Source organism: Bubalus bubalis, chromosome 16, assembly GCF_019923935.1.
Source record: "Bubalus bubalis isolate 160015118507 breed Murrah chromosome 16, NDDB_SH_1, whole genome shotgun sequence".
In the NCBI taxonomy this organism is placed as follows: Eukaryota; Metazoa; Chordata; class Mammalia; order Artiodactyla; family Bovidae; genus Bubalus; species Bubalus bubalis.
The window spans coordinates 36,277,095-36,290,375 of NC_059172.1; the positions used below are offsets into that span (position 1 = coordinate 36,277,095).

General features: G+C 37.1%; 1 pseudogene; it reads left to right on the forward strand.

Moving 5' to 3' along the window:
• The first annotated feature begins 2,644 nt into the window (after positions 1-2,644).
• On the forward strand, positions 2,645-3,554 carry LOC123329646 (annotated as a pseudogene).
• Positions 3,555-13,281: the final 9,727 nt, after the last annotated feature.

Sequence of the window (13,281 nt, forward strand, 5' to 3'; positions counted from 1 at the left end):
AAATGACCCAATCAAAAAATGGGCCAAACAACTAAATAGACTTTTCTCCAAAGAAGACATACAGATGGCTAACAAACACATGAAAAGATGTTCAACATCACTCATTATCAGAGAAATGCAAATCAAAACCACTATGAGGTACCATTTCACACCAGTCAGAATGGCTGCGATCCAAAAGTCTACAAGCAATAAATGCTGGAGAGGGTGTGGAGAAAAGGGAACCCTCTTACACTGTTGGTAGGAATGCAAACTAGTACAGCCACTATGGAGAACAGTGTGGAGATTCCTTAAAAAACTGGAAATAGAACTGCCTTATGATCCAGCAATCCCACTGCTGGGCATACACACTGAGGAAACCAGAAGGGAAAGAGACACGTGTACCCCAATGTTCATCACATCACTGTTTATAATAGCCAGGACATGGAAGCAACCTAGATGTCCATCAGCAGATGAATGGATAAGAAAGCAGTGGTACATATACACAATGGAGTACTACTCAGCCATTAAAAAGAACATATTTGAATCAGTTCTAATGAGGTGGATGAAACTGGAGCCTATTATACAGAGTGAAGTAAGCCAGAAAGAAAAACACCAATACAGTATACTAACGCATATATATGGAATTTAGAAAGATGGCAACAATAACCCTGTGTACGAGACAGCAAAAGAGACACTGATGTATAGAACAGTCTTATGGACTCTGTGAGAGAGGGAGAGGGTGGGAAGATTTGGGAGAATGGCATTGAAACATGTGTAATATCATGTATGAAACGAGTTGCCAGTCCAGGTTTGATGCACGATACTGGATGCTTGGGGCTGGTGCACTGGGACAACCCAGAGGGATGGTGTGGGGAGGGAGGAGGGAGGAGGGTTCAGGATGGGGAGCACATGTATACCTGTGGCGGATTCGTTTTGATGTTTGGCAAAACTAATACAGTGTTTGAGGTTTTAAAAAAAAAATCTGTACTAAAAAAAAAAAAGGAAAAAAATGTTCGCTTAATTTCTCTACATATTTTCATATATAAATTTAAAGACAAAATTGCCAATACTTGGCAGTCAAGTGTCTCAATTTAAGGCACTCAGAGAACTTGGGTTTGGAGACTAAAATAACCCACAAATATATTAAAAGTTCAGAATTTTTTAAAACCTAGAAAATAAAACTATATTTTGTGCTTCTTTAGCATCCTCCAGAACCACTGTCCCTGATATTTCCCTTGTTACAACTGATCTGACATGATCAATCCCTGGTAGACTGGATAAATTCATTCAAGCACAACCTTGTAGAGCTTCAAATTATGCCATCCTTCACACCGCATTCCCAGGGTAATAACCATCAACACCATTAATCAGAAAGTATAATTGGAGGTGATCCTTCTACATATTGTAAATGGGAACCAGTAGGTAAATCAAATCCCCTTTCCTCTCCTTCAAGTATCAGTCATGAGATACAAGTTCTAAACAATGGTCTCATAAGATAGAGAATATTGTTGTATTTAGCAGCAGCCAGCTCTATAAAGAATCATAATCAAGGATCTCCTACTATTTTTGTCCCTTATAGTCATTAATATATTGTTGTTGTTCAGTAACTCAGTCCTGTACAACTCTTTGCAACCCCATGGACTGTAGCACTCCAGGAAGTCTAATATGTAAAGTAGGATATGTGATTTTAGAGCTCAAGAAATCTAGGGATCCACTGATCCTGAACCTCAGGAACAAACCATTATTTTGCTAATCTAACTTCAGAGTGTGTCTAAACTAGCCAGATCCTGCATGTATATATAATGTATAATAAAAAATAATATTATGTAATATAACAACACAAAACAGCCTATTCCACACTTCTATTCCTCCCTATTCTGCTCAACAGATCAATCCTAAACATAAATGAGCCTTAATTTACTTAGAGAACCAACTTTACCTGTCTGTGTTTGAGAGAAGACCACTCTCTTCAAATTTGCCTACCAGGTCACATTTAGTGTCCCCCAAAACAGTAGTTTGCTTGATATTGATTGAATGAGATAATTTAAGAAAGGTGAAATCTATTCTGACAAATTCCATTTGAGAACCAACTCTAGGAATAAACAACTCACTCACTGGGACCAGAAGCAGGGTGGCTAATACTGAAGGTTCCCATAGGATTAAGTACTAACGCTCACAGGACAACAGAAACAAGATTTATTCTGGGACTCCAAGCCACCCAGAAGAATAACCAACTGCTGTGAAAATAGGATGGCATTTGGAAGAAGATAAAGAAGGAACTCTGAATGCTGACTTTTCAGGCAAACAAGATGAGAACTCAAGAAAGATGCCAAAGATTGGTGATCTCCATTTCATAATTTTCATTTCCACAAGAGCTAAGAGCTATATCAAGAATACCAAAACTTGCATTTTCCAGTTCTGATAAAGCTGCTGTATGATTTCTTGCTTCTGTCATGTGTATGTATTATAGAACCTCAAAAAATTGTCCAAACTGCTATCCAAAGCACTGAACGAATGCTCGGTATGGTTGAATGATAAAGATTGAATGAAAGTGAAGCCTGAACAATTCTGACTTCCTATCCAAGTTTTCTTCTGCACTTATCATAATCAGTGGTGAGAAAACAGAATACCATTAACATGTCATATTTGAACCCCAGAACTGTAATCTTGATTGGAATTCCTGGACTACAGCATATGCAGTTTTGGATTGGGTTTCCTTTTTTTTTGCTGTGTGCCTGGTGGCTCTTTTGGGAAACATCATTTTACTGATCATAATCCCTATGGAACGCAGCCTACACCAGCCCATGTACATCTTCCTGGCAGTGTTGGCAGCCACTGACATAGGACTCTGTGCAGCCATTGCTTCCAAGATGTTGGCTCTCTTCTGGTTCAGGTCTTACTCCATGGCCTTTGACACTTGCTGAGCCCAGCTGTTCTTCATTCATGCCTTGCAGTGCATGGAGTCTGGTATTCTGTTGGCCATGGCATTGGACTGCTATATTGCCATCTGTGATCCTCTGAGGCACACATCCATTCTCACACCTTCAATTCTGGGTCGCATGATGGTGATAGTGGCAATTCGAGCTACAGTGTTGGTGGGTCTCTTACCCATTCTAATCAAAAGATTGCACTGTTTCCATTCCACTGTAATTGCCCACTCCTACTGTGAGCACATGGCTGTAGTTAAGCTGGCTGCAGAAGACATCTGTGTCAATAATACATGTGGTCTTTTCGTAGGTTTTACAATTCTGGGATTTGATATGATTTTCATCCTCATTTCCTATACCCTTATTTTCCAGGCTGTTTTACGTCTACATCAAAAGGAGGCACGGCTCAAAGCATTCAACACATGCACAGCTCACATTTTTGTTTTCCTTGAGTTTTATATTATTGCCTTCTTCTCCTTCTTCAGCCATCGTTTTGGACGTGTTGTACCTTCTACTCATATTCTTCTGTCTACCATCTACCTTCTTGTACCACCTGCACTGAACCCTGTTGTCTATGGGGTAAAAAATAAGGTAATTCGTAAGCGTGTGGCACAGGTTTTGCTTCTGAATCATGGATCCCAGCAGTGATCTATCAAATGCCTCTGGATATGTAGAGAATATTTTTATTTCCTACAAAGGGAAAGAGTTCAGACTCTTCTTGTTAACTGTTGGGGTTTTATATCATCATGCTCTAACTTCAAAGCATTTATTTCCAAGACAGCTAAGTTGACATAAAAAGTGTTCAGGTTAACACTGATATTATCTCTCTATCTCTAATATATTTCTCCTCTAATATAATCTTTACTTTTCCTTTCCTTATTTCTAATTCGTAGTTAATTTAGTTCTTCATAAGAGATCATTCTTTGATTTTAGTTTTCGAACTTTTGGTACTGGAATATCATCCAACCATTTCATCCTCTGTCATCTCCTTCTTCTCCTGCCTTCAATCTTTCCCAGCATCAGGGTCTTTTCCAATGAGTCAGCTCTTCAAACCAGGTGGCCAAAGTACTGGAGCTTCAACTTTGGCACCAGTCCTTCAATGAATATTCAGAGCTGATTTCCTTTAGGATTGACTGGTTTGATCTCCCTGGTGTTCAAGGGACTCTCAAGCATCTTCTCCAGCACCACAGCTGGAAAGCATCAATTCTTTAGTTCTCAGCCTTCTTTATGGTCCAACTCTCACATTTGTACGTGAATACAAGAAAAACAATAGCTTAGACTATTTGGAACTTTGCCACAAAGTGATATCTCAACTTTTTGATAGCTGTCTAGGTTTGTTATAGCTTTTCTTCCAAGGAGCAAGCATCTTTTAATTTTGTGACCATTCACAGTGATTTTGGAGTCCAAAAAAATAAAATCTTCCACTGTTTCCACTTTTTCTCCAACAATTTGCCATGAAGTGATGGGATTGGATACCATGATTTTAGTTTTTGGCATGTTGAGTTTTAAGCCAATTTTTTCACTCTCCTCTTTCACCTTCGAGATGCTTTTAGTTCCTCTTCTCTTTCTGCCATTTAAGTGGCATCATCTGCATATCTGAGGTTACTGATAGTTCTCCTGGCAATCTTGATTTTGTTTTGTGAGTCAGCCAGCCTGGCATTTCTCATGATGTACAATATATAATATACAGTGACAATATACAGCCTTGACATACTCCTTTCCCGATTTTGAACCAGCCTGTTGTTCCATACAAGGTTCTAACTGTTGCCTCTTGTCCTGCATACAGGTTTCTCGGGAGACAGGTAAGGTGGTCTGGTATTCCCATCTCTTTAAGAATTTTTCAGTTTGTTGTCATCCACACAAAGTCTTAAAGTCTTTAATGTAGTCAATGAAGCAGAAGTAGATTTTTCTCTCTCTCTTTTTTTTTTTTTTCTGAATTGCCTTGATTTTTGTATGAAATGATGGATGCTGGCAATTTGATATCTGGTTCCTCTGCCTTTTATAAGTCCAGTTTTTACATCCAGAAGTTCTTGGTTCACTGCTGAAATCTAGCTTGAAGAATTTTGAGCATAATCTTGTTAGCATGTGAAGATATGAGCTGCATGATTTCCAAATATTTAAAACCTTGAATAATATGCTTAAGTCTTAATTTAGCTATATTGCATTCAGAGAATATGCTTTTCACAGTATTAAACATTTGAAATGTGTTAAGACTTGAATTATGGCCCAGTTTAAGGTCTATTTTGTATATTCTGAAATGAATATGCATTATATTATTATTGAAAAGTGAGAAAAACAAGAACAAATTAAACATAAATAAGTTGAAAGATGGAAATGATTATGATAGAAAATGAATTAATAAAACATGAAGCAAATTACAGGAAAAAAGCCAGAGAGAGAAAATATAAATCACCAACACAAGGAAAGAACAAAGTCTTATTTCTACATGCTATATACATTAAAATATTAATAATGAAATATTGAAAATAAATTACTACCAATGAATTTGACTATGTAAACAAAATAAGCCCAATTCTTGAAAGATATAAATTACAAAAATTGTAAAGCAAAACATACAAAACCTGAGTATCTGTAAAGATATGAAATATTATATCTGTAAAACAACTGAATGTTTAGAATTTTTCTTAATTATTTTTGAAAAAAATTGTATATATAGAATAGATGTTAAATACACAAACACATGAAATTTAAAAATCATACACATACACACACACACTGAAAATATTACCACAAGAAAAGTAACATATCCATCTTCTCATACAGTTACTTTGTGTGTGTGAGGGGAGAACACTGAAGAGCTACCTTATTAACAATCAAGTGTACAACACATTATTATTGACTATAGTTCACCATGTTGTGCATTAGGTTTCTCAAATGTATTCGTCTTACAACTGCAAGTTTATACCCTTTGATCAAAAGCTCTCTTTTTCCCTTTGGTACAGCCTCTGGTAACCATCATTCTTTTCTCTGTTACTATGAGTCTATGGGTTTGATTTTTTTTTAAACATTCAATATATAAATGAGATCATATTTGTCTTTCTGTATTTGGCTTATTTCACTTAGAGTAAAGTACTCCAGCTACATTTATGTTGTAACAAATGGCAGGATTTCCTTCTTTTTTTAAGGCATAATACATAGTTATGTATCATATTTTTATATACACATTTATCTTTCAATAGACACTTCGGTTACTTCCATATCCTGGTTACTATGAATAATGACACAATAAACATGGGAGTACAGATAGTTCCATGAGATACAGATATTATTTCCTTGAGATATGTACCCAGAAGAAGGACTGCTGAATTATATGGTAGCTCTATTTTTAATTTTTTTAAAAATACCACCATACTTTTTTTCATAATGGCAATACCAACTTACATTCTCACCAACAGCGCACAAGGGTTCCCTTTTCTCCACATCCTCACCCACACTTGTAATCTTTAGACTTTTTGATAATAGCTCTCCTAACAGATGTGAGATAATGATAATTGTGGTTTTGATTTGCATTTCACTAATGATCAGTGATGGTGAATACCTTTTCATGTATCCTTATCTTAGGGGAAAATTTTTCAGTGGTTTACCATTGTGCATAAAGTTAGCCATAGAATTTTTCCTCTACTTCTAGCTTTCTGAGCACTTTTATCGTGAGAGGGTGTCAGACTTTGTTAAATGTTTTTCTGCACAAGCTAAGATGGCCATGTGTTTTTGGTTTTTTGTGTAGTTTTTCTCTGTTTGTTTGCTTGCTTCTTTTGTTCCATTAATGTGGTGTTTCATACTGATGTTTGTTGTTGTTGAGCCACACTTGCATTCCTGAAATATATCCCAACTTAGTCATGGTGTATCTTTTATTATGCTACTGGATTCAGTTAGCTAGTATTTTGCTGAGAAATTTTGCATCTATATTAATTAAGGATATTGGTCTGAAATTTTATTCTTGTTATATTTTAATTCAGCTTTGATAGTCTAAGTCCAGCCACACAGAGTGAGTATCCAGTCCTGAACATGTGTTACCTACCACATTCCGTGATATATACAGTGGTCCTTGTGAGCCTGCCCATATAACCCCAAGAAACATTTTCCTTCATATCCTTGTGGGGTGTTAGAACTGTCTGCTGTTTGTCTTAACTCCTGTCCTTTACTCTAGGTGGACATAAGGCAGTGTTTGTCTTTAAATCTTTTTGACAAACCCCCCTTCCTCCCACAAAGCTACTGTAATCTAAGTGGCTGGGAACAAAAGTGATGCTCTGTGCTAATTTTTCAGTGAACCAACAGATAGGTCAAAATGCACACTTACAGTGTTTTTAGAAGCATTCATATTATCTCCTGGCACTTGCAAGGTGCACCAGAAATTTGGGCCCCATTCCCACAGCTACTGCTGGACTGTGAAATGGAAGATGGTAAGTGAATGACCAAAAATGCCATAAAACTTTCTTCCAAAATTCAGCTGCTTTTCTCCCCTCCTCATTAAGCAGATCCCTGGTGGTTGTCATATTTGGATTAGATCTTGACATTCTAAAAAATGTTTATTCTGTCAGTTTTTGAAAGTTCATAGTTGTTTGAGTAGAGTAGCTTGATTCTCTGAGTTCCTTACTCCATCATTTTCCATGACATAATTCTCAGTCCTTGTCTTTAACTGATGTTTATAAAAGATTATTCAGTTACATAGCAAACCATTAATGAAGAAATACCAAATGCATATCCTTATATCCATTTTAATAATAATCAAATCCTTCAGTATAACTATCTATCCCAAATCAGCTTAAGGAAGCTATTACTGGGTTTTATAAATCTTTTCAATGTTGCAATTCTTTGTGCTATATATGACAAAAATCACACTCTTTGCTTAGAAGTTTTCTTAAAACTCAACATTCAGAAAACTAAGATCATAGCATCCGGTCCCATCACTTCATGGCAAATAGATGGGGAAACAGTGGAAACAGTGACAGACTTTATCTTTTTTGGCTCCAAAAGCACTGAAGATGGTGACTGCAGCCATGAAATTAAAAGATGCCATGGTGGATTCATGTTGATGTATGGCAAAAGCAATACAATATTGTAAAGTAATTAGCATCCAATTAAAATAAATAAATTTATATTAAAAAAAAATCCAAAAAAAAATAAAAAGAAGAGCTATGACCAAACTAGACAGCATATTAAAAAGCAGAGACATTACTTTGCCGACAAAGGTCCATCTAGTCAAAGCAATGGTTTTTCCAGGAATCATGTATGGATGTGAGAGTTGAACTATAAAGAAAGCTGAGCGCCAAAGAATTGATGCTTTTGAACTGTGGTGTTGGAGAAGATTCTTGAGAGTCCCCTGGACTGCAAGGAGATCAAACCAGTCAACCCTAATGGAAATCAGTCCTGAATATTCATTGAAAGGACTGATGCTAAAGCTGAAACTCCAATACTTTGGCCGCCTGATGCAAAGAACTGACTCATTGGAAAAGACCCTTATGCTGGGAAAGATTGAAGGCAGGAGGAGAAGGGGATGACAGAGGATGAGATGGTTGGATGGCATCACCAGCTCGATGGATATGAGTTTGAGCCAGGGAAGCCTGGCATGCTGCAGTCCAGGGTCAGACATGACTGAGTGACTGAACTGAACTGTTGATGAAAATTATCCGTGAGTTTCCAGGCAAATGTGTATTTAAATCCTGAAAAGCAGCCTAATTCTAAAAGTGATTCATTTTTTTTGTATTTTTCAATTTTTGATCAAGCAATGCAATAACATAATAAATATGAGTTAACAATACAGACAATAAGCAAAAAACTATACTGACCAAATCATTATAAAAACTTAAATACTCTAGAAATCAATTTGGAAAGAGAATATCATGCTGTTCTAACCACAGTCACTTGAATAAATACAGAGTGAGGTGATACTTAAACTGGACAAATTTGCAAATTTGAAGGATTTAATTCATTGCAAATATCAAGTGGCAGTAACTTGAATTCAACTACTAATATAATTTAACACCATTTTGTAAATATTCCAAAATAGCCATTAAGGATGCACACACATATCAAATTCTATCTCCTCACAGTGCAGCTTTGTCTATGTATCTTTCTGAGCCTGATCGTAAGTGAAAAACCACACAGTGTTTGACAGAGAAAGTTTAATTTAAATAATTATTCACTTTAACTGGGGATTGAACTAATGAGGGACAAGCTAGTAAGAAAGGAAGAGAATTCTAAAGGATGTAGAAACAGCAGATATAAGACTGCCACTACCCCTAGGAAGGACTGAGATAGAGTACCTAAGAGGGGAGCCTCCCTTTTCTGATCTGAAATTCAGACCTCATTAGAGAAGGCACAGACTTGGATCACTAAATGTTCCTGTGATGCTGATCCAGTGGAACCTGCCAGATATCCATCTTCTAGAGGGTGCCAGGAAAAGCTGCTCATGGGTTCCTGAGGAAGCTGCCGGCTGCTAGGTGCTGCTTACTTCATGCACTGTAGAACCCGGGCCATGGAACAGTTGGCAAGAGTTGCAGGAGCCTGTTGGAGACTAGAGATTGCAACCAAACTATGTCTTTGAAATGAGTACAAAAGATGTTGTTAGTCGCTCAGTCATGTCCAACTCTTCATAATCATATGGACTGTAGCCTGCCAGGCTCCTGTGTCCATGGAATTCTCCAGGCAAGAATACTAGAGTGGGTTATCATTTCCCTCTCCAGGGGATCCTTGCTACCCAGGGATCAAACCTGGGTCTCCTGCATTGCAGGCAAATTCTTTACCGACTGAAGCAGCAGGGAAACTCAAAGGATTAGAGTTAAGAACTAAATCTCCATCTGCCAGGATATCTGAATTTGTGTGTGTGTTAGCTGCTCAGTCATATCTGACTCTGAATCTAGAAGCAAAATTCTCTTTTCCCACACTGCCTCACTAGTGCCCTCAACTGACAAAGTTTATCATTGTATCGGCTGGTAAAAAGGAAAAAAAAAGGCAGGGGGTGGGGACGGGTGAGGGTGGGGGTGCGGTGGGGAAGCCATGGCACATTTTCACAAACAAGGAAAAGTGAATTTAGAGCTGAATTAAGACAATTCTTAATTGCAGCACAGGCTGCATGGCATTAATAAAGTGGTGGGCATGCGCAACTATAAACAGAGCATACAAGCAGGGTCATGTCTTCAGTGAGTGTAGTGCTCAAAGTGGTCCTTACCTACATAGATGATCCCCTAAAATTCTCTTTAATATCTGTTTTTAAAAATCCCAGAAGATGGAATAGACAAACAGAAGTTCATTTTGTTCTGATACTATTGCCAGCAATAGGAAGAGGAAGTACAGACCAAGAGTGAATACTCAATACCCTTGAAATCCAAGGTGAGAGAATTTGAAAATTTGGGGTTGGGGGGACTGCAAGGGAACTGCATTTATTAATTGGATATCAATCACAAAAAGTAAATCTTCTGCTGTCTCCATGACTAGAGGCTGTTTTACAGTTTAGAGCACAGACATACCAAGGTTAGGTTCCTACCTCCCCATAGAGACTAGGTGTGAGATGCACTGCCTTCCTTGAGGAACATATTTCAAAGGGGATGGTTACCAGGTCCTTGAGAAAGACATTTCTATGCTGTCAAACTCTTAGAGACTTTTAAATAACTTAAATCTCAAAAAAGAAGGAAAATAAGTTAACAATTAACAGTTTTCTAAAGTACATGCTCTACAATAAGAAAGAATAGTATGGTAAATACAGATTCACTGTAGTTTTGACACTCTATAATCCACAATATCCAATATATTTTTGCAGATCGCATGAGAATAGCTTTCAGGGAAAGGAAGGAAGAGTTCAGTTACTACAGATACTAAACAAGAAAAGCCCAAGGTCCCTGTTTACCACATAACTAAAACTTCTTTAGAGAAGGTCTACTCCCAGTGTAATTTACCAATCAGGATTGTGTTTTTCCCCTTTTGTCTTTTCTCCTTCCTTCCTCCATACCTTCCTTTTTTTCTCTCTCTCTCTCTTTCCTTTTTTCCTTTCTTTCAATGCAGCTGTGGGTCCATCTGTAGAACTCTCTAAAAGATTAGATTTATAAAGTTAACCTAAGGAAAATCCCTTCTTGCATCTTGTGACCTTTGGTCATAATCTTATAAATAATAACAGATCATGTATTTGATGAAAAACATTTGTATAATTTAGAAGGTCACTGATATCCTCTCTATAACCTGAACAATCAGGCTGTTGCTTTGCCCAAATAATTCATCTAAGTCCTTGGCAGATTTTAATATCAAGTATCACAAGCAAGTTCCCAAGGAGTATTAAAAAAGAATTTAATACATCAAATCATAGAACAATATCATTTTTATCACTTTTAGAATAAGTAACATGCACTGATACCGTTATTAAAATCAGGGTTTTATCAAGTCTTATAACACAGTCATATTTCAGTCATAAAATAGTAAAGTGTGATGCATATCTTGCACCTGGAACTTTTAAATCGCCACATTAGGGTCTCTCATTTTGGAAGTTTTGTGAATCTGTATTCCCAATAGTTCTTATTAGGTGACAGCAAAGAACTCTGGTTACATTCTAATATTGGGTATAGTTGTGCAACAGGTGTAGCCAAAGATGCTGTGGTGTAGGTGCATGAATATTAACATATTGTGTGTGCTGCTGCATTGACGTTACCCTTGTAGCCCCTAGAACATTGCCCAGATTGAACTCCACTACCATTACTGAAGCTGTTATTGAAGTTTAGCTACTCTCCAGAAACTCTGGGCACTCAGATGGGCACACAGAAATTCTCAGGTGATTCTCCATTAGCCACAATTCTCATTGGGTGAGCGGATAGCTATTAATACATTTCCAAGTTCAAATCCTGTCAGAGAGGAGCTGTTCCACTGATTTACATACTAGCCAGCTATCTGTTTTTCTTGGTGAGTTTCTTCTCCATGAATTGGAACCTATGTATGGTTCATTGTTTTCAATTTTAGCAAATTTTAAAAGGAAGTGGAAAAGAGAGAATGAGGTGATCTTAATATTATATCTCTCAGTAACAAACTTTCTTTCGGCACGCCACTTTTCCCCCACTCTGATCCAAGTTTTTTGCTCATTTGTTTCTTAATCATTGATAGGAGAGATGAAAGAGATTAATTTCATTTAGAGACATAAGAGATGAAACAGTAATCTAGTATCAGCCTCTTAACTACATGTGAGGAAAACTCAGAACTGAAACGTCCCAGTTACTTAGTGTCAGGACAACATCAGAATAAGGTTTCACACTCCTCAACCAATGTTCACCTTCAAGCTCTAACACTGCTTGTTTTATTAAAATAAGAAGATACAATTTATGGTTTGGAAAGTTGTGTGTGTGTGCATGCATGTACATTTCAATTTAAGCAGGAAAGCTTATAAGATGTGAAGAGATGGTGAAAGATAGAGGCATCCTGTTGCCTTTAATAGCTTTGATGTCTCGTCTTCTCATTGTAACCACAGCTCATATCCTATCCCCTGAAATACAGTCTTCTCTTTATCTGGGTGCATTAAAGTCTCATATTTTTGACTCTTGTTTCCTAGACTTTATACTACTTTCATTGAAGATTATCTTCCTATTCCTTTTTCTTTCTCTTTCATTTAGAGATCAGGAATGAACATTGTCTGCTTTGATTTTCATAGAAAATTGCATAGAATGCATGCCTTTGCTGTCCTAGAAGCATTTTTAATCTAAACTTTTTTAGAAAACTGGTTTTCCTAATCATGTGTTTTCCATCTACTTGGGATAATTTAAAGGAGGATACGATTATTTCTCCAATGAAGTGGAAGCATCAACTTAAATAAGTGAAATTTATTGACTCCACCAAGTTCTACACATCATTGGGAAGTAATTTTTCTATTGTAACCATGATAATTTTACTTGCTTACATAAATGTCCAATCTTATGGACTGACTTGAGGAACGTTATTCAGCTCCAGAAGATTTATTTTGTTATGGAATTGTAGTCAATTCTTTATTTATAATGTTTCCTTGTTTGTGTATTTTAATTTTACACTTCCTCAAGAATCAGTACTTTGTCTCTGTCACACAGAAGTTCTCTACAGGTTCTGACAGCATGAGCTACCAGAGACTGAGTGCTTATGTTCTCCCACTTTGGTGTTGAATTTTTTATATATAAATTCATTTAGCCTTCCCACTAATTCAATGAATTAAGCAATATCATTATTTCTATTTGGGATTCCCAAGGCACTAATGGTAAAGAACCCACCTGCCAATGCAGGAGACTTAAGAGATCCATGTTCAATCCCTAGATCAGGAAGATCCCCTGGAGGAAGGCATGGCAACCCACTCCAGTATTCTTGCCTTGAGAATCCCATGGACAGAGGAGCCCGGCAGCTACAGTCCATGGGTTAC